We start from the raw sequence: 21,545 nt of genomic DNA, 5'->3' as shown, positions 1-21,545 counted from the left end.
ACCACCAACAAACCCCTGAACCGTAGACCCCCATCTGCATACAAGGCCCAATCTTTCACTGTCTCACAACTGGAGATCAAAGTGTGAATGACATCTAAATTCGGGTCCTGTCTCTGTGACTCAATGACTCGTACAACAAGAGTAGGCTGAGCCACAAGACTAAACAAGAATGCTGGCTCACTGTCAACATCGTCATCAATACAATACAATCCCATCTCTGCCAAATCCTTAAGCATCTTCCACTTCCGAATAGCCAGACAGACCAAAGTTCCACGAGATTTTCGGCTTAAGGCATCTGCTACCACATTTGCCTTGCCCGGATGATACTGCAAGTCAAAATTATAATCTTCCAAGAATTCAACCCATCTTCTCTGTCTATTGTTCAAGTCTTTTTGGGAGAAAAGGTACTTGAGACTTTTATGATCCGAGTACACCTTGAATCTTTCACCATACAAGTAGTGTCTCCAACACTTCAAAGCAAACACAACTACCGCCAACTTCAGATCATGAGTAGGGTAGTTATACTCGTGAGTCTTTAACTGCCGAGACCCATAAGCTACTACTCTCCCATCCTGCATCAATACACACCATAAACCATCACGTGAAGCATCACAATAGATCACATAACCCAAGCCACGCTCAGGTATCACCAACACTGGAGCCGTAGTCAATCTTGTCTTCAATTCCTGGAAAGATGACTCATAGGCTTCATTCCATGCAAACTTAATCCCTTTCTGGGTTAAACGGGTCATAGACGTTGCTAAACGGGAGAAATCTTTCACAAATCTCCGGTAGTAACCCGCTAGACCAAGAAAACTACGGATCTCAAACACATTCTTGGGTTGCTCCCAATTCAAAACAGCTTCAATCTTTAATGGATCAACTGACACTCCGCCTTCTGAAAGAACATGTCCCAAAAACTTCACATCTTGTAGCCAAAACTCACATTTCTCATATTTGGCATACAACCGGTGCTCCCGCAAAATCTGTAAAACAATACTTAAATGGATCTCGTGCTGCTCCCGAGATCGTGAATACACAAGAATGTCATCCACGAAAACTACCACAAACTGGTCCAAGTAATCGTGAAAGACGTGGTTCATTAAGTCCATGAATGCCGCTGGAGCATTAGTCAAGCGAAAAGGCATAACAAGGAACTCATAGTGTCCATACCGTGTACGGAATGCTGTCTTCGGGATATCCTCATCCCTAACCCGCAACTGATAATAGCCAGACCTCAAGTCAATCTTGGAGAAACAACTGGCTCCCCTCAACTGATCAAATAAATCATCTATCATTGGCAAATGATACTTGTTCTTGATGGTGGCACGATTCAACTTCCGATAATTGATGCACAACCTCAAAGAACCATCTTTCTTCTTAGCAAACAAGACCGGTGCGCCCCATGGTGACACACTCGGTCGAATGAAACTTTTCATCCTCAAATCATCAAGCTGTATTTTTAATTCCTCCAATTCAACTGGTGCCATACGATACGGTGCCATAGAAATCGGCGTGGTACCGGGCATCAAGTCAATAGTAAACTCCACTTCTCGGTGTGGAGGCAACTCTGTCAAATCCTCTGGAAACACATCCAGAAAATCACGAACAACTGCAGGATAATATTCTTCCACAACATCATCCTCTTCGGCTATAAGGCTAGCCAAAAAGTAATCACCACGACTCTGTTTATAAATTCCATAAAACGATGAAATGTGGGAATCACTCTGATCTCCCACAAAAAAGAAACAGTCTCCCTCGGGAATACAAACTGTAACCCTTCCTCTGTAACAGTCGATCGTGGCATGAAAGGAAACTAACCAATCGATCCCGATAATGACATCAAAGCTAGTCATCTCTAGAAGGATAAGGTCAAACACAAAAGTCCGCCCGGCTATTACAATGGAACAGTCCCTCACGACTCGGCTCAAAAACACTGAAACTCCAACTAGCGTATCAACACACAACGCCCGATCCATAAAACTGACCTTTAACCCCGATACAAGTGCAAATGATGATGAAATGAAAGAATGAGATGCACCAGAGTCAAACAAAACACGGGCCCAAGAACCAAACACTGGAAATATACCTCGGAGAACTGAAGATCCAGGAGATGCATCAGTCGGTGCAAGGGCAAAGACACGCCCCTGCGGTGCCTGTGCCTGTGAACTACTAATCTGAACACCAGACTATTGTGCTGACACAGTAGGAGTATCCCTCCTAGCTGGTCATGAACCCTGAGAAGACAAGGCAGGCTGTGGTGGTGGCAGCGGTGGTCTGAAACCTGATTGAACCATAGCCGACTGTAACGGCCTCTACCGTGACCCTCTGCCACTAGTGGTGCCTGCTCCCAGACTCGGACAGTCCCGAATCAAATGGCCCTACTGACCACACCCATAACAAGCCTTCGGAGCTGAAGAAACTGAAGATGATCTCATAGGACAACTGGACTTGTAATGCCCAGGCTGTTGACACTGAAAGCAAACAACTGCATTCCTATCAGACCCAGCTGGCAACGGAGTGGTAGGAGCAGATCGTGCAAACTGCTGTCCTTGAAACTGAGATGGACCGCCCCTGTTCCTTTTCCAAGAAGATCCTTCTAAAGATGGCCCTGCACCCCTCTTTTGCTTCAACTGCTCTCTTCTTACATCCTTCTCTTTATTATCAGCCTTCAACATCAAAGCCCTTTCCACTGCTTCAGAATATACCTTGATGAACTGTGCCGTGATCAACGGCCTCATCCGATCATTAAGACCAGAAACAAACTTCCGAGTCTTGTTAACTTCATCTCTCACCATTTCTAGAGCAAAACGAGAAAGTAAAGTGAACTTGTTTTCATATTCCGCCACTGACATGCTCCCTTGGATAAGGTTATGAAACTGGTCTTGTAACTCCCATCTTTTGGAAAGCGGAAAGTACTTTTCATAAAATAATTCCTTAAACTTGTCCCAACTCATCTTTTCTACCTTGTACCGGCTCGTAACCGACTTCCACTATAATTTGGCATCCTTAGCAAACTTATAAGTAGCTAGGATGATCTTCAAATGACCCTCCGTCACATCCATAGAAGTCAATTGAGTTTCAACTTGCTCCATGTAGTCATCTGCTATCACTGGATCTGCACCGCCCTCAAACATAACCGGTATCAGCTGAGAAAACCCCTTAATAATCTTGAGACGCTTCTGAGTTGGCATCTCCTCAACTTGAACTGTGGGTTGTGGTGCCAACTGCGACTGAGCAGCATTCGTTGCCCTCACGACATTTTGCAACAAACGATTCAACTCCAGTGCCACAGAACCTTCACCCACTTCGACGGGTGCTTCAACATTATCCCTCCTTGTGGGGACAACTCTCGGGGGAATCAAGTCCCTAAGAAGTGTGTCCTCATCATTTAGCTCCTCCGGATTGGAGCTAGAGCTCTCGCCAACATTACCCCTAGTCGGTCTAGGGCCAACTTCCCTGATTTCCTCACGCTGTGACATCGTTCTATAAAACAAAGGAAACAATTCAATAACGATAACACTAAGGTCCAACCGTGAATAACCCAACGCAAAAAGATACTGTACAAACATTTAGCATGTAATACTATGCAATGAACACATTAATATAGGCATATAAGCACATAAGCACGTAAGCAAGTAAGCAGTTAAGCATGCTTTTTCACATAGCAAAACACTTTTCCAAACAAGGAAATAACAATGCAAATGACTTCCCAGACAACCCTAGGTAAGCTTCTACCCGTCGTCCTAATGGTATTCGAACCATTGCTTTGATACCAAATTTGTAACGACCCTAGCTGATGTCAAAATTTTAAAAAAAATTCGGCATAACCTCCCCTAAAAATGGGCCTTCAACAACCTGTCCCAATACACAAAACACATAATATCATCCAGCATCCCATTCATCCGTTCATTATACCTCAACATAGTTCCTCTCATGGTGGAACATCCACACACCAATTAATCTAAATTATCATAATTACAGTCCCAAAATACATGGTTAAGATTTAAAGTCTCTGTCTTACAACGTTACATGATACAATTGCATGGAAACATATACCATAATTCCATTAGTTTCATTTACATCAAGCAAAAGATAAGTTCGTTCTTAAGTTACAAGGCCATAAATACTAACTTAATTACATTTCCACAACTACGAATATACATAAAACGGCCAAAATACAAAATAACAAACAACCTTCTAACAACTTTCAAGCTTGAGGTGGATTGTCGTCCACCAGTTCATTTCCAAGACCTGAAAAAAATAATATAAATAGTAGGGTGAGCATAAAGCTCAGCAGATGACACTTAAGACACACATCTTGTGTCCTTGTGAATCCAAATAAAGCATAGGCCAATGGGAAATGGGGATCATACAATGTCGGGAAATAATACAGCATAACGATTCAATCTCAAGTATATCCAATGCAATGGTATGAGATGCAATGCATGCTAGTGTCGCTCCCCATTTTCATAATCCAAAACATCGTTTCCAAACTGTTAATACAGCCCGCCCTTTGGTAGCCCCGCCGCGACATGAGAGGAAGATTGGCTAGTGTCCCTGACCCTTGGTAACCCCGCGGCGTCATTATGGGGCCCAGCTAGCTCAACCACGCTAGGGCGACTCCCTAGTCCCCTCGAGGCTATATTAACCTCCGGCCCGTTGGTAACCCCGCAGCGACCGGGTTTCACATAAAACCATTTCATCAAAAATACTTCCTTGAAATTCCCCATATTTATTTCAAGAACAATTTCTCCCATTTCATGCAAACCCAATGGTATGTGCATGTATATATGTTTCATACATGCAATGCCATGGCATTTAAAATTCTACACCATAAAATTAAACATTGAACATGTTCAACATCTCCCAAGTAATTATTAACACATTAAGATACAACAAAATACATTTAAGCATGCTTTACACATAAAACAACTCACATTCATACAAATTAATTTCTCTAGACAACATTCATTTAAAATAATCATTGATACAATTAACTTCTAATTAAGCATGCTTGGCACAACAAATGAGTATAACTCACAATGGAACAAGAAAGTAGTGGATTAAGGTGTCCCTACCTCAAAAGCGAGCCAAAACCCTTAAAATGAGTCTCTAAATTCGAAGTCCCTAGGAAGACCAAATCTGAAATTGCTTACACTAGCGCGTAGAGCTCGTTGTGGGCTTCGTTTTGCCTTAAACGGCTCTCAAATCTACCAAGGATTAAGGAAGAAATCAAGAGTGGAAGTTGCAAAAGAAAAAGAAAAAAAGAAATACAGAGAGGAAGAAAGGCAGCGGGGAGAGAGAAGAGGAACAGAAACAATGGGTCTCTAATCCCATTTGGCACATGATAACATAAAATAAAGTGGGTCCCACAGCTAAATAAAAAATTTCTTTTAACCTAAATATATATATATAGATAAAGTCAAAAACTTTATACCTACATTGCATGATCCCCATTTCCCATTGGCCTATGCTTTGATTGGATTCACAAGGACACAAGATATGTGTCTTAAGTGTCACCTACTGAGCATATAGCTCACCCTACTATATATTATTTTTTTCAGGTCTTAGAAAAGAACCGGTGGATGCCAATCCACCTCAAAATTGAAAGTTGTTAGAAGATGATTTTTGTTATTTTGTATTCGGTCATTTCATGTATAATCATAGTTTTTGGAGAATGTAAATAAGTTTGCAAATGTTGGCCATTGGATAATGTAATTAAGTTTTATTCAAACATAAGCCTTTTGTGTATTTAAGTAACATGTGCTGATTCATGTTGTTGATGGTTATTGTAGTTTTATTTGATGTTAAAATGTAATTAACTTTTAATTACACTAAATCCTCTAGTGTATTTTAGTGACGTGTGGTAAATTACGTTAATAACGTGGTTGTTGTACTCGAATTTATTATTGAAATGTATTAATTTTGCACCTAAGTGTTGTGACGTGAGTGGTTGAATGATCAAAAGTTGGTGTATAGGGGTTACACAAGACAATGGAAAGTGTGAGTAAAGATTTTCTAGAACCGATCGACGTATAACCCAAACCGGTCGACCAGTCGACCGGTATCCGTAACTTATGTTCAGAACCAGTCGACTGGTATCCCAAACCAGTCGACCGGTATCATGGCAGTGGATTTTCCCACTGTTCATATCCCAAACCAATCGACGTATAAGGAGTATACGTCGACCGGTTCTGTCTTTTTATGTAATTACCAATTTAAGTTCTTAAAATTACACTTTGGCATCATTTGAAATTGAAATTAATTATTTTTATGACCTAATTAAATGCTATAATTATATTTTTGCCCCAAAAGGACTATTTTACCCTAGACCTCATTTGAATTATTGTGTGATACACGTAAATGACTATGACGTCCTTTAGGTCTTAATTTATTGAAATATGGCAAATTACCATCTTGCCCTTTTTGGAATTTAACATTTTAATTTAACGTGAAATTACCGTTTCACCCTTGAATGTTTTTAGGTCGAGTTAGGACCCGTTTAATGATCCGGATCCATGAGGAGCTGGGTCGTTACAGGAAAATTTAGTTGCAATGATCAAAATATTCATTAACTACAAGTAAAAAAAACACAGAAGTCTTATTTTCATGGACAAAAATACATCTCTCTTCGTCTCTCTATGTCCACTATATATACAACATATGTCAAAATATAATTTGAATCTACCCTCAATTCAACCTACCAAAACGTACAGATCAATAAGTCAAATTAAATTACTCAATAAATTAAGACTCATTTCTTAAAGTAGATAATTATGACAATAATTTCACCGACCAAGAAATATGGGTCAAGTCAAATTACTCAATAAAATAAAAATTAGGATAATTTTTTTTTTCCTTTTTAAGTCGGATTCCGGAACATGACACAAATTTGTGTGGGTCCCACAACACCACAATTGCAGTGGGGCCAATCTCGTGTTTCATGTGCCGCCCACAAGCAAATTTTTGTGGGGCCCATCTAGCTGTTTCACGTTTACTCCCCCACAAACAAATTGACAGAAGATAAGAAAAAGTCAAGGAATGAACTAATCGCTATCATATCTTATATAATACAGATGGTAATTTTGAAATATTTTTCTTATTATTTTTTAAAAAAGTATTAATTGTAAGTTTGTGATGTATTATCGAAAAAAGTCTACAATATCTGGTACTCATGTTTTTTTTTAATTGTTGAATCATTTTCTAGGTAAGTCCCACAACACATTTAAAGATTGAGAATCTCTAAAGTATGGTGTTACAAAATCTCTAAAGCATGGTACTCCAAAATATTATAAACTTTCATGTATTACCTTAAAATAATATACAATATATATATCTATAGACATACATAAGGAGGACATAAATGTCATTTATCGCGTTTTATGCTATTTGAAGTTGGAACTATGTGAATTTGCACCTCAAAATCCAATTGAGGAACAAGCTTTTGGTGAAAAACAAAAATTTTTTTAGAAAGGCTTGGCTTTTACAGGAAAGCTAGAAGTTCGAACATATACATTCAGTGGATACAAGCAGAGGAGTTTCAACTGCATGAAATTTGGTTGCCGACAGTGGTCTTATTTAATGCAGTGGGACCCATGGGGCCTTCTGGCTTCCACTCCAAAATTATTTTTCTTTTTTTATTTATTTATTTTTTTACAAAAAGGCAAGAATTTCAATGATAAAACAGGAAAGAGAAGAAGAACGTTAACATCTTATAGACGAGTCAATACAGCTTCGTATAAAATAAAAAAACAAAAAAAACAATACAGCTTTGCATACACAGGAATCTTCAAAGCATAAAACTTTTCTAGTTTACTCCTTAAAGCCCACCTAACTAAATGGTCAGTAGCACCATTAGCTTCACAGACATTGAGAAAATTAAAAAACCTTAATTCCCATCTAAAAATTCCTGAATATCTGTAATAATAGATCCTATTAATATTGGAGGAGCAAGTAATAATATTGGAGGAACAACTTGCGGGTTTACAGCTTTGACCACAACTTCAGCATCCCCCTCTAAAATGACTTTATCAAAATCCCTGAACCTGTATAAATTGCTTTTCAAAGAACTAACGCTTCACCAATTGTTGAATCTTTAACAGAAGTAAAAAAGAGTTGAGTGAAGAACGTTAAATTACAAACAAGAGCCAGAACTTTATACTAAAATCATATTTGGTAGCATCGAATCAACATCTTAAGATTAGAATTTGAAATAATTTAATTCAAAATTTGAATTAAATTTTCTTTAATTCCTATTCTAGGATGTGCTCATACGCCAACATAACACAGAAATAAGGGATATTTAAAGAATTAGCGGAATCACTTTATAGCACAATCTAAAAGTTGTTTTTCTTATTTTGATAACTGTTCATTACTCAAAATCATAACAATAGCGCAACATGGACTTCCGAATTTTTTCTAAAACATCGTTTCCAAACGTGTTTCTGATTTTTTTCCAAAACACTCCTACAACAAAAATACTGTTTCTGTTTTAGAAAAAAATAAAACGCCTAAAATAAAGCACATGTCAAACGGACCCTTAGCAAGGCGACACAATAAACAACAAAGCTATGAAAAGGGGGTTCATTTTTTTTTATTGTAGATACAAGTCTAAAAAGAAAAAGAACATAGTAGTAGAAAGTGGTGAAAAGAAAACAGAGGACGTTCCCATAAATCTGTAATCCATGGAGATGCAAAATTTTGAGTTGAATTGGTTAAAAATGTGGTAGAATGATAATCAAATCAACAATTAAGAACAATGCAATGGAAAATGTGTAACCAATGTAATGGATTCTGACTATATAATCAAGAATATTGCCGTATCTAGTTAAGCAAATTACAAAATGTGAACTGATAAGAAGATACTCAATAGCCATGTATTTATGCTTGTATACATCTGAGAAATAGAAAGCTAATTTTATTTCATTTCATTTTTTAAATATTATTATTATTTTAACCTTTTTTTTTTTTTTTTTTGAAAGGTTTATTATTTTAACCTTGTCAAAAAAAAAAATACACAAACTTTCTTTGCCCTGGAGACTTAAACCGCCAATCTTTTACTTTTAAATGCAAAGAAGTACCCTAGGCTACGACTTAAATTAGCTTTGCTTCTAATGTAAATAAAATTTTTGGCACTTTCGTTTCAAGAATCTGACTCTTGATCTTTTCTTTTACAATTTATGTTTATTATTATTATTTTGGATTTCCCTCTTGAATGCGGTTGTTTTATAAAAAGAGAACTCAACTAAGTACAGAAGATGATGAGGTGAATAGGATCACTTTGAATACATAGCAAAGAAAAGCCAATGGTCAAAGTCAATGATTACCCGGTGCATTAAGTGAAACAAGGTCATTCGTTCTGCATCGGATGTTAATGAAAAAGTGATTGGGTATAAATATATCGTCTCCAGTGCCTGTTCCCCCAGTTCGGATGTGTTGCCCAGATTGAGCCACGTTAATTAAAAAAAAACACTATTTTACAAAGTAGCAAAAGTTTAACCGCGTATGAGATAATAGTGTGTGTATATATTTAATGTATTTTCTGAAATACTTCATAATTATCTGAATAAAGAATTTTACCAAAATATCCTTATTTTATTTTTCAAAAAGTCTAAAATGCCCTTATCATTTTCCTTCCCAAATTTTTTAGGTCGTGAAAGTGGAAGTGGAAGTGGAAGTGGGGAAGGCAGGTGAAAAATCTGGACATGGAAGTGGGAAGGCAGGAGAATCAGAAGAGAAAAGAACTGAATCTTTGGTAGTTGCCTATTGTAGTTGGATGATTTGTTGTGAACTTGGTCTTCATTCGTTTGATTTGGTGTTTATACTGAAAATTTTAGGTTGATCAAATCAACTTCGTCTTTATTTGGGTGTTCATCTGGTCAGATCGTCACTCCCCAAAATCAGATAAAATTGGTCTCCTTCTTCTTCTTATCTGATATTATTTCGCTTGTTGTAGTTTATTTCCAGTTAATTTTTTGTTCGTTTTTTGTGTTTATACTTCAAATTTTATTGATAATTGATGCAGAGGTTGTTGGTGCATATTAGAGGACTGGTCGTATTATTTGTTTCTGTTTTTGTTCTTCTTTTATATCCTTTCAATTGTTGTAGTTAATTTGATTTATTTGATTGTTGCGGAGGTGGTTGGTGCAAAGGTATTGTAGTTTATTTCCAGTTAAATTTTGTATTCGTTTTTGGTGTTTATACTTAAAATTTTGTTAATAATTGATGCAGAGGTTGTTGGTGCATATTAGAGGTTTGGTCGTATAAATTGTTTCAATTTTTAATCTTATGTTCTATGCTTTCAATTCTGGTAGTTTATTTCCAGATAATTTGGTGATCCTTTTGGGTGTTCATATAAATTATTGTTGGTTTATTGCTGTAGAGGTGGTCGGTACATATTGAAGCACTCGAATTTTGTGTCCTTTTAAATACACAACAATCTTCTTCTCTCGATTGAAAGCCTTGTTTGTTTGGTAACCTTGACTCTACTTTTTTGGTTAAATTTGGTGTAAATCGCAGAAGTTTGTTGTGATGTTGTGGTGTTTTAGGGTTTTAAATGGCTAAAAAAATGATAGCTCGAAAGAATAAAGGAAAGGGGAAAAAATTGTTTTACCTCTCCGAAGTAAGAAGAATATCGGTGATCCTCCTCCTTCGCTAACTTTCCAATCTTTGAAGAAGCAGGTGAAGGGTAAAAGAAAAAATGTAGAGGATTTTGATAGTAAGTCATCTGATGAGGATTATGTTCCTCAGTCAGTTGTAGAGGATTTTGATAGTGAGTTAGGTGACGACGATTATGATGTTGGTCCAGGTGATGGCGATTATGATCCTGAGTTAGGTGTAGGGGATGATCCTGAGGCAAACACTACGACATTATGAAATAGCAATGCTAAAGTTCTGCGTCGTGCAGGAGGAGTCTACCTTATGTTTAAGTAAGTATACATTCACATTCATATTCACATTCACATTTAGGTTCATATTGAGCAACTGCATTTTTTACTTCAAACATATTATGTTATGAAATGAAATGAAATTGATGGTTTACTATTAATCCCTATTTTTATTGATATGATATGATATGATTTGGAAATATTAAAACCGTGACAGTATAATTTATATGTAAATTTTAAACAGCTAAGTTATTACAATGTGTAAAATAATTATGCAATATGCAATATTAAATATCAACCCAATTAATAGCTTAGTTAATTTTAAACAACTAAGCTAATTCTCTCTCTTATCTTCAGATGGTGGCCAGCCATCAAAGGCAACCAGCACCTACATAGGAGACGATTTTTCTCCCATGTCTGTCATTCTTCGGTCTGGAATTTTGTGATTTTGAGCTCCACCCTGGTTGATAGTTTCTATGGAGAATTGAAGGCCTAGGCTAGAAATTCAATTGCTTTGCATCGTTTGGTATTAACGAAAAGTAGGGTTAATGTGATTTTGGTGGCTTGTGTGAGAAGGATGTGAATTTGATGATTCTGTTTTCGACGAAGATGCTGAGTTCGGGTTTAAAGTCGCAGTAGATGGTTCAATAGACACGAAACTCAGTTTCCTTCGATGACTTCCACGGATTCTCAGCATAATTTCTTTGTGAAGGGTATGTATCACAAGTTTTAAATTTTTTATTTAAGTTAACTCGAATATGAAGCTAGAAAGAGCTAAACTATGGGAAATGTGTTAGATGGAGTTTAAAACCCCAAATTATGTTGTTGTGTGTGTCACCAGGTAAATTCTTGATTTATATTGGGTAAATGGGACTAAAAAAAAAAAAATTTAAAAAGAAATATTGAATGATCCAAGGAAACATTAATAAGCTCCCCACATTTTTTACTTAAATTCGGATTGTGTTGTACAAATGAACAATAACAATTGCCTTTCATTGGGGTAAAAGGCCGAAAAAAAAAAAAAAAGAAAATGTTGGTTGATCTTCAACTAAAATTGAGGCATCAAAAAAATAAGCACAAAAGTCTTGCATTTGGGTTTCTGAAGTTTTGCCAACTATGGCCAAATTGTTTCTTGCTTTTTTCCCATAGGTTGTGGTATTCTATGGTTTCATCCCTCCATTGACATTTTGCTGTTTTTGATGCAGGAAACGTCTCTTCAATATTATAAAACGATCTTCCAACAATTTTTGAAATTATGACAGGGGCAACGAAGAAACGAGCAAAAACATCAGTTTCAAGTCACAATGGAAATAAATCTAGCTCCAAGGTAGAAAAACGATCACTCTTCGACTTTCTTTAGTTCTATCACATAAATTGAAATCATAGGTTAGTAGTGTTGGTTTGTTGTTTATATTGCTTAAATGGAAAAACTAGTCTAATGTTCATAATGATAGAAAGTGCCTTAAGAATACTATTCTAATAATAATTTTAGCAAGTCGATTAGAGACTCATGATTTTCACTTATGGTAAGGTTGAATGTTCGAAGAGATTTTTAGGTGCTTGGAAATCATGGCACATGGTTGGTATATATAGCCTTTTTTTGAAGAGAACCTTAATTTTCATTGTGGGGTTTAAATTATCCATGTTTAGCCTTATTTCAGTTGTAGTTTCTCACTAAGTCTTGTTCCTTAATTTAATAATTAAAAATTCAATATTATAACATTCAACATTTGCAATCATATCATTATTTGATCATTTGGTTCAGTGGTTTGCAGTAAGATATGACGACAGCAACTCAGCCCTTTGATGAGTGCTGAAAAGTGCGCATTTAAACCCCTTAAGCTTGAGTATTCTATGACCTTATTCTATCTTATTTTTTCGTTTTAGTCTAATTTCATGTTTTTGTCTATTTCAGGTCAATAATGTTAAATCGGGCTAAAAATGGTTTCTTACGGCCTTTTTGGAGTCAAACTAAGTCTTGCTGAGAATCCGGAGCAAAAGGAGGCTGATCTGGAGCAAAAGGAGGCTAATGCTGAAAATCTGCCAAGTCTAATCGATCGAAGAAAAGTCTGATCGATCGAATCAACTCTGATCGATCGAAGAAAAGTTGGATCGATCGAACTGTTCGCAAAAGTTATTAAAAAGCAGATCTAAGGCTCATTTCAAACCAACTCGGGTTGTGCTTGAAATGGAGATCCTAAGGTCGAGTTCTCACATTTTTGGGCTCTTAAAGCCTTGTAGATAAAAGGGATTGAACCATTTTTGTAGGGAGATCCATATTTTTACATTGTAATTTCTATATTGTCGTACCTTTCTCTCTCTAGAAATTTAGAGATTAGGGTTAGAAGAAAAGAGGGAAGTAGAGGCACATCTCAAGAACCCATCTCTAGATCTATACATACTCTCTCTCTAGAGCTTCAAAGAAGAAGAAGAAGATGGAGCCATGTTTGGAGCTTGCGCTTGAGGGTTTCATGACCACATCCTCCTCCTCCATGATTGGCTAGACTTCTCCTTGGGGCGTGGATGAGTCCCAAGTTTGTAATCTAAACCTTTATCTTTTTCATACTTTTTGGGAAATAATTTCTTGTGATTAGTGTTCTAGCCTTGTGAATCTAATGAATCTTGGTATATTTATATTATTTCTATGGTTTAATTATTCCTATTAATTCTCTAGTTTATTTACATGTCTATGTGTGATTAAATTGGGAATTATGTTTTACATGATTCATATGGTTTAATTCTTCCTATTGATTCTCTTTGTGATTACATGTTGTCTTATGTGTGATTATTTGGGAATTGATCTCTACACTAGTTTTTCTATGCTGGTTGCATGTCTATGCGTGATTAATTAAGGATCTAGTGATGGCTAGACATGGTTTTTATTAGATGGGTTTGTCAATTAATTTGATGGATTATACTTATGCTTGATTGGTTGTTCTACAATTTAATTCACGCTTGTAGGTAGGTAAACAATCTTTACTTGATTTGATATTCCATGGCTTATTATTGCAAATTCCATGATTCTCTAGATTGATGTGTGCTATAATTGTGACTAGTTTGATGGGTCATGCTTAGAATTGATGGGTTGTGCTACACTTAGTTTATTTGTTGGTTAGGTAGACGATTCATACATATATTTTATGGTCCATGCTTAATATTGCAATTGGTAGTCGCATTTTGTTTACAAGAAGGTTTTCCCCAAATTAGTTGAAAGTGTGTGGTTTGGTGAACGAGCTTGGTGGCGATTCCAATGCACCCTAAGACCTCACTTCTCATCTCTTAAATCCCTATCTTAACTTAGTTTATTTTAATTGCATTTTAATTTCTTTGCATCTTAGTTTAATCAACTAATCTCTCCTTTGCAATCTCGTGATCCACTAGAGTCAAAGTTAAATTCCAACACATATAATCCCTTGGGACGATTCTTACTCACTCTTGCTATGTTAATAGTAGTAGTAGTAGTGGTTTTTATAAATTTAAACTTGACCTAAAAGGATTTTCTTGAACCGCACATTCACTACATTATTTTGGCGTATACAAGCGGCCTCGTTAAATTTTGGCGACGTTGCCGGGGATTAACTGTTTCGTTGGAATTAAATTAGATAATAGTGTTCATTTGATTGCTTCTATTTTTATTTTATTTTCCATTGTATATTCTTTTCTCTTGTTTTCATTATTATTTGTCAATTAGGTACTTGACTATAAGAAAGGCAAACTTTGGAACTTGAAGCAATCATTGGAGCTTGATGAGCGCTGAAAAGTGCGCATTTAAACCGCTTAAGTTTAGGTATTCTAGGACCTTTATCTATCTTACTTTCCCGTCTTAGACTAATTTCATGTTATTGCCCTTTTAAGGTACTTATACCAAAAATAAGCTAATTCAGCCAAATAAGAGCATTAAAGAAACTAACTCAAGCTGAATGGAAGAAAGGAGCAAAGTGGAAGCAAAATGAAGTAAAGTGTGAAAATCAGCAAGTTCGATCGATCTCAACATTTATTCGATCGATCAGAGAAAGATCGATCTGGACACTTCAAGATGGATCCAAGCCTTTGTCTTTATTCAAAAGATTCCACCATGTTTGATCGATCCAACCATTATTCGATCAATCGAAAATATTCGATCTTATCCACACCTACCACCCCACCTACCACTTTTGTCTCTTTCCCAAAATATCCCAAAATATCTCAGAAATTTGTCTTTATTCAAAAAGGCGCTGCCAAGGATGATCGATCTCTGCAGTATTCGATGGATCTCACCTAAGTTCGATCGATCTCACCACAGTTCAATCGATCAAACCTTCTCAAGTCCGAAAAAAAATAAGTTCCAGCTCATTAAAAGTTGTCTCATGGTGCAATCATTGGAAGAGCCCTTGTATACGAGTCTAGACCATTGGGTGTGACACTTGAGCTACTATATAAAGATTTGAGCTACTTTTTACATATATACAAAGAGATATACTTAGAAACATTCTTGGAGAGGAAGAAAAGAGAGGAGGAGAGGTTAGAGATACATTCTTGGAAGTTCTTCCATTCTTCTAGGGTTTCCATCAAGAATGAGGTCATTCCTACCATGGAGATAGCCCTTGAGGGTTGGATGGCTACTCAATGAGTGGCTAAACATCTTCTTGGGGCTAGAGTTAGCTCTAAGCATGCCTTCTAGACTCTAATGCTTTGTATTTTGAGGGGATTTGTGTTGTAATCTTGTCTTGACACTTATTTTATATATGAATCTTGTTTATTTAATGATTTTTGTGGTTTAATACTTCCAATTGATTATTTCATTCTATCCATATGTCTATGTATGATAGAATAGATGTTCATGTGTTTATCTCTAGTTTTTGTGTTATTGATGCATGCTTATGTGTATTGATGCTATGGATCTAGAGATTGTCAAGGCATAGTGCTTAATAGAGTAATATTGTGGTTTATTTGATGGTTCATACTCATGTCTTGATGGATTGTGTCTCTCCCTTAGTTTATTTAGTTTGATTTTCATGCCCTTAGCTTAGTTGTAGTGTAGTTACTTTAGTTGTTGGATAGGAGGACAATCCATGCTTGTTGTTTGATGTTCTATACTTATAAATGCAAGTAGTATTATTCTCTAACCATGTGATGTGTTTGGATTGTGAGCTTAAAGGAAGGATTAATGGCTTAGTTTGATGTATTGTGCTATTCACTAGGTTGCTTAGACAATATATGCTTAATTGGTCATCCATACTTGTTGAAACAATCAATCACACACTCTCAAATTGCAACACATGTTTTCCCTCATTAATTATACATTGAATGTCTAGAATGGTGATGTTTAGTGGTGACTTCTAGACCCCAAGGCCTCACTCTCTTGTTTTCTCTAAATTTTATTTAAATTTCTTATTTTACATTGAACTTGTTTAGTTTAGTTTAAAGTCTAATCAACCAAACAATCCACTTTTGATCACTCGACCTACTAACCTATATATTGTTTCCATTGCTAGTGCACCCACAATCCCTTGGGATGATCTCTACTCACCCTAACTATATTTTTAGTTAGAGGTAGTAGTGGCATTTATAAATTTAAAACTTAGCCACACTATTTTGCACAAATTTGGTTGTACATCGACAACGCACACCAAGTTTTTGGCGCCGTTGCCGGGGATTGAATTGGCAACGCCGTGTTTTGAAAACAATTAGGAATTAGTACTCTTTTGATCGTGTCTTTTCTTTACTTCATTTTTAGTTATTTATTGTGTTTGTTCTTATTTGGCTAGGTGAATTGAGTAAAGGAGAATTAAAAGCAAGGAAGCCAAGTGAAGCTAAACAAAAGCGAAAAGGGCTAAAATCTAAAAAAATTGCAAAACATAGCAAGGCTTGAAATTTGAAAATGAACTGAAGTTGCTTAAAGACCCTCTGTGAGGTATTTCTAACTCAATCTTTAGTTAAATCATCGGCCAACGTGGTGGCAAGTTTTTCAATTCTTAGATAAATCGTGAGCCAGCGTGGGGGTAATTTAATTTTCTTTGCAAATTGTTTAAGCATGGGAGTATGGGATCAATGTATGTGGAGAATGTTTGTTGATTGATTTGTTATGGGGGCGAAGTGATTGTTATTTGCTTGTTGTTTGTTTAGCTAGTGTATGCATGGCCGTAGGTCATTAAATCCTACTCTTGTCCCTCCTAATTTGCATCTTGAATCGGTTGTTCGTAATCTTAGGGGAAGAGGTAGTTCTCATCACTCCATTTCACCAATGGAGGAACTAAATGACGACCATGTGGAGGACCTTGGTCATATAGACCAACAAGGCATCTTCCACCTTAATGTGCATCATGAAAACATTCAAATACCATTAGGCATGCCTAGACCATTCATGCCACCACAACAACAAGGCTAAGTTCCATTGGGAATGCCTCGGCCAATTTTTGCTCCACAACCTCCCATGGTTCAAGCTAATCAAGGTATTCGTTTAGCACCACCAATTGTGAATCCTCTCATTGCTTTAAGAGACCATTATGTGCCTAATGAATACAATGAACCCACTTGCATTCAATTGCCCCCATTTAGAACACATCACTATGAGATTAAACTGCAAACCATTCAAATGCTCCTAACTATCATGGACTTCCAAGTGAAGAACCTTACAAGCATTTGGATGAGTTTCTTGAAGTGTGTTCCACCGTAAAATACACGGACATGCCGGAAGAGGTTTTAAGACTTAAACTTTTTCCTTTCACCCTTAAAGACAAGGTAAAATATTGGTTCAACAATCTTAGGCCTTTTTCGATAACTTCTTGGGCAGAAATACAACAAGAGTTCTTGAAGAAGTACTACCCGGTTTCTAAGACCAATGCCATGAGGACTTTCATTCGTGAATTTTCTCAAGGGGATGGGGAAATGTTTCATGAGGCATGGGAAAGGTTTAATAATTTGCTTAGGAAATGCCCACATCATGACATACCTAAGTGGCAACCAGTTCAATATTTCTTTGAAAGTTTACCGGATAATCACAAGGGTATGGTTGATGCATTGAAAATGATGTGTGGTAATTGTATGAAAGTATGAGTGAGAATTCAATGCATAGATCCTTATCTTCTTAAAATGGTAGAAACTTGGGTGGAAGGAAGAATGTCGGCTTATATCAAGTTGACAATTCCAATGATGTAGCGGCCGAAATGAAATCCTTATCTCAAAGATTTGATTAATTCTTGATCAACCAAACTTCGGCGAATCAAATGTCTTCCTCCCCTAATCATGTTCATTATCGTGCATCTAATGAATCTTACATGACTTGTTCAAGTGTTTTACATTCTACTTCCAATTGTCCCCCTGGACATGTGTCTAGTGAAAACCATGAGCAAGTCAATGCTACATTTGTCAACCAAGGGAATAATCCCTATGGCACTCATTACAATTTAAGTTGGAGGAACCATCCAAACTTCTCTTGGAAAAGCCAAGGGGAAGGCTCAAACCCTCCCCAAGGTGGTTTTCAAAACAAGTATGTTCCACCTCCAATACAAGGCCAAGATTTCTAAGGTTTTAGATCATCATCATTTCAATCACATGGCAATTAATTTTCTAATTTTCATTTTCCTAACCAATCATCATATTCTCAAGGAAATTCTAGGAGTCTCGCTTTTGAGGAGAAAGTGTTGACTGCTCTAGGTACTCTAGAGGCGAATATTCAATTGCTTCATTCTCATTCTCAATCCATTGCTAAGCTAGAAACCCAAGTCAGGCAAATAGATAGTACCTTAAATGCTAGAGAGAAAGGGAAGATGTCGTTGAATGCACCACTAAAGCAATAATGTGTTATGGAGACTCATTCCTCATCGGAAGGTCACACAATCGAACATGTCAATGCAGTGACAACCTTGAGAAGTGGGAGAATTGTGGACAACCAAGTGAGTATGTCCAATGAAGAGAGTGAACCAGTGCAACTAAAAGTTGACACCCGTTTCGTTTCACATCCCATTCCTCCTTCATTACATATGCATGACCCCTTTGTTGAAAAAGTAATGGAAAATAATTTAAACAAAGATTTAAAAGATGATTTGAAAAATTCTTGTGACAGTTTGAAAAACTCTTGTGTTGAAGATTCTTCAAAGAAAGATTTTGAAAAAGCTTTTGAGCCTAAAGCTCCATTTCCGGATGCCTTGAAAGGGTCCATTTCTCTTGAAAAACAAAATACCAAGGCTAATGAAATCATTGATGTGTTTAGGCAAGTGAAGATCAATCTTCCACTTTTGGATGCAATTAAGCAAATTCCGGCTTACGCCAAGTTCTTAAAAGATCTTTTCACCCAAAAGAGGAAGAATAAAAACCAAGCACCAAGGAAAGCGGTCTTGACTGAGCAAGTGAGCTCCATTTTACAACATAACACTCTCCCAAAGTTTAAGGACCTCAGTTCACCTACCATTTCTTGCATCATTGGTGACCATGTCATTAATCGGGCTCTTCTAAACCTAGGAGTAAGCGTCAAACTTCTTCCCTACTCGGTAGATTCAAATTGGGCTTAGGAGACTTGAAACCGACGTCGGTGGTTTTACAACCTGCTAACCGATCCATCAAAAAGCCCCAGGGTATCATAGAGGATGTTTTGATTAAGATTGATAAGTTCTTCTTCCTTGTTGATTTCGTTGTCATAGACACGGAACCGGTTCCGAGCCCCAATAGCCAAATTCCTGTTATCCTTAGTCGTCCTTTCTTGGCAACCGCAAATGCCAACATAAATTGTAGGACGGGGATAATGAAAATCTCATTTGGGCATATGAAAGTGAAGTTTAACATCTTTAATTCAACCCTGAATTCCATAGACAAGCATGAAGAAGTATGTGTTGTTAAAAAATGCATTGACAATGAATGTGATAAAGTTGAGTCCTTGCTTAGAAGTGGAATTTCCAATAGTCTATCTTCAAACTTGAATTCAAAGAAAATTGTTTCAAAACCTTGTGTTGAAAGGGTATGGAAGCCTAAGAAATGCCTTAATGAAAGACCGTCAATTCGTTTTGATCCAAATCCAACAAGTTCCTTAAAGAACCATTTGTTGGATGGGATTCAAAGTGTTTTTCACCTCGCCAAGGAGGGGATGCATAACAAGATATTTAATTCGGGCTAAAAGAGCCCAATGTCTTACTAGAGACGTTAAAGACTAGCAATGCTTCGTAGGGTTTACAACCCTATTCCTTCCTCATTTCTATCTTTCTTTTCTTGTGATGTCTAGATATATTCTGGGTTTATACACGTTGTTGGGGATTTTGGTTGAAAATACTTGCACTTTCAGTTCTAAAATAGGCATCTTGTGCCAGTTCGATCGATCTCAAAAGAGGTTTGATCGATCGAACTTCATTCCTGCATCAAACTTGCATATTTCACCTCTTTGTCCCATCGTGCGAAATGTTTTGTGATCGATCTGAAATTCCAAGATTGATCCAAATTCTTCTTGGATCGATCTTCAGTTCCAACACTTAGAAAATTTTTGAACCCTGCATAAAACAACTCTCTGTTTGATCGTTCGAACTTGTTTGCAGGTTTTTACCTATTCGATCGATCAAAGCATCTTCCAGATTGATCTTGGATTGATCGATTTGTGTTCCTTTGTTGACTTTGACTGTATTTTGATTTTGATTTTGATTTTATTTTATTTTATTTTCAAAAAAAAAAAAAAACCTCAAAAAGATTTTTATTTTAATCTTTACTTTTATTTTCATTTTTCCAAAAATCTAAAAAAAATATAAATAATAATAATAATAAAATATGGTTTTCAAGGTTAGATCAATCTGAGTCCTTTACAGATCAATCTATATTCGATCGATCGAAGATCTTTCTAGATCAATCGAATAGGGCGGAGATCGTTTTTAAAATAGAAACCCTAGGGTCATTTGATTGATTTGGCCATCGATCTCAACCCTTGTCACCTCCCACTGCTGCAACCCACCTTCCTAACCTCCAACGAAGCCTCCGGCGAGTTTCCCGAGCTTCGAAATCTCATCTCCACCTCTAGATCTCATCTTATCTCCTTCGTTTCCACTTCTCTCCCAATTTGGTGAGTTCTAAGATTTAACTCTATTTTTGAGTTTCAATCTTTATGTTTTCGTGCTTTCCATGCTTGATCTAAGCTTCTATAATAGATTTGTTGCCATTTTTGATCTTTGAAGCATGTGTATATATATTTTTGCATATTTTTTATTTTGATTTGATTTTGGAGGTCATGTGCCAAAATAAGTGACCATTCTTGTGTTGTTGAAGTGAAGGGGGACCCACAAGCTTACTTGGGTACCCTTCGTGTCATTCACGTCACAGATCTGTGACTTTTCAAATTTCTCACAGTAGTTCGATCGATCGAATATTTCTCAGATCGATCTAAGAAAGATCGATCTAACTTTGTCCTGATCGATCTGAGAGAGATCGATCTCATATTATCCTGATCGATCGAACTTCACAGATTTGCATATGTACACTTCACACACCATCTATAGTGTTCATGCTAGTTTATTGATGCCCAATGCCTGTGTTTTCCACATTAGATGAATTCTATACTTACATTATTGAGCATGCTTCACTTAGTCACTGTTTACTTGGCTGCATGATCACTTGCGTAGATTCATGATTATTACTATGAATTGTCTATCTTATTTGATATACATGTTTCTATATGTGTGCTTCAAATCTCTATTATCTTTTGCT

The 21,545-nt window shown here is 36.6% G+C and overlaps 1 pseudogene; it reads right to left on the bottom strand.

Moving 5' to 3' along the window:
• Positions 1 to 17,720: 17,720 nt before the first annotated feature.
• On the bottom strand, positions 17,721 to 17,818 carry LOC132283652 (small nucleolar RNA R71; annotated as a pseudogene).
• Positions 17,819 to 21,545: the final 3,727 nt, after the last annotated feature.

The sequence above is a fragment of the Cornus florida genome, unplaced genomic scaffold (assembly GCF_030987335.1).
Source record: "Cornus florida cultivar Cherokee Brave unplaced genomic scaffold, ASM3098733v1 CherokeeBrave_3.0.0_Hap2_Chr01, whole genome shotgun sequence".
NCBI lineage: Eukaryota > Viridiplantae > Streptophyta > Magnoliopsida > Cornales > Cornaceae > Cornus > Cornus florida.
This window is presented reverse-complemented; position numbering and strand designations above follow the sequence as displayed.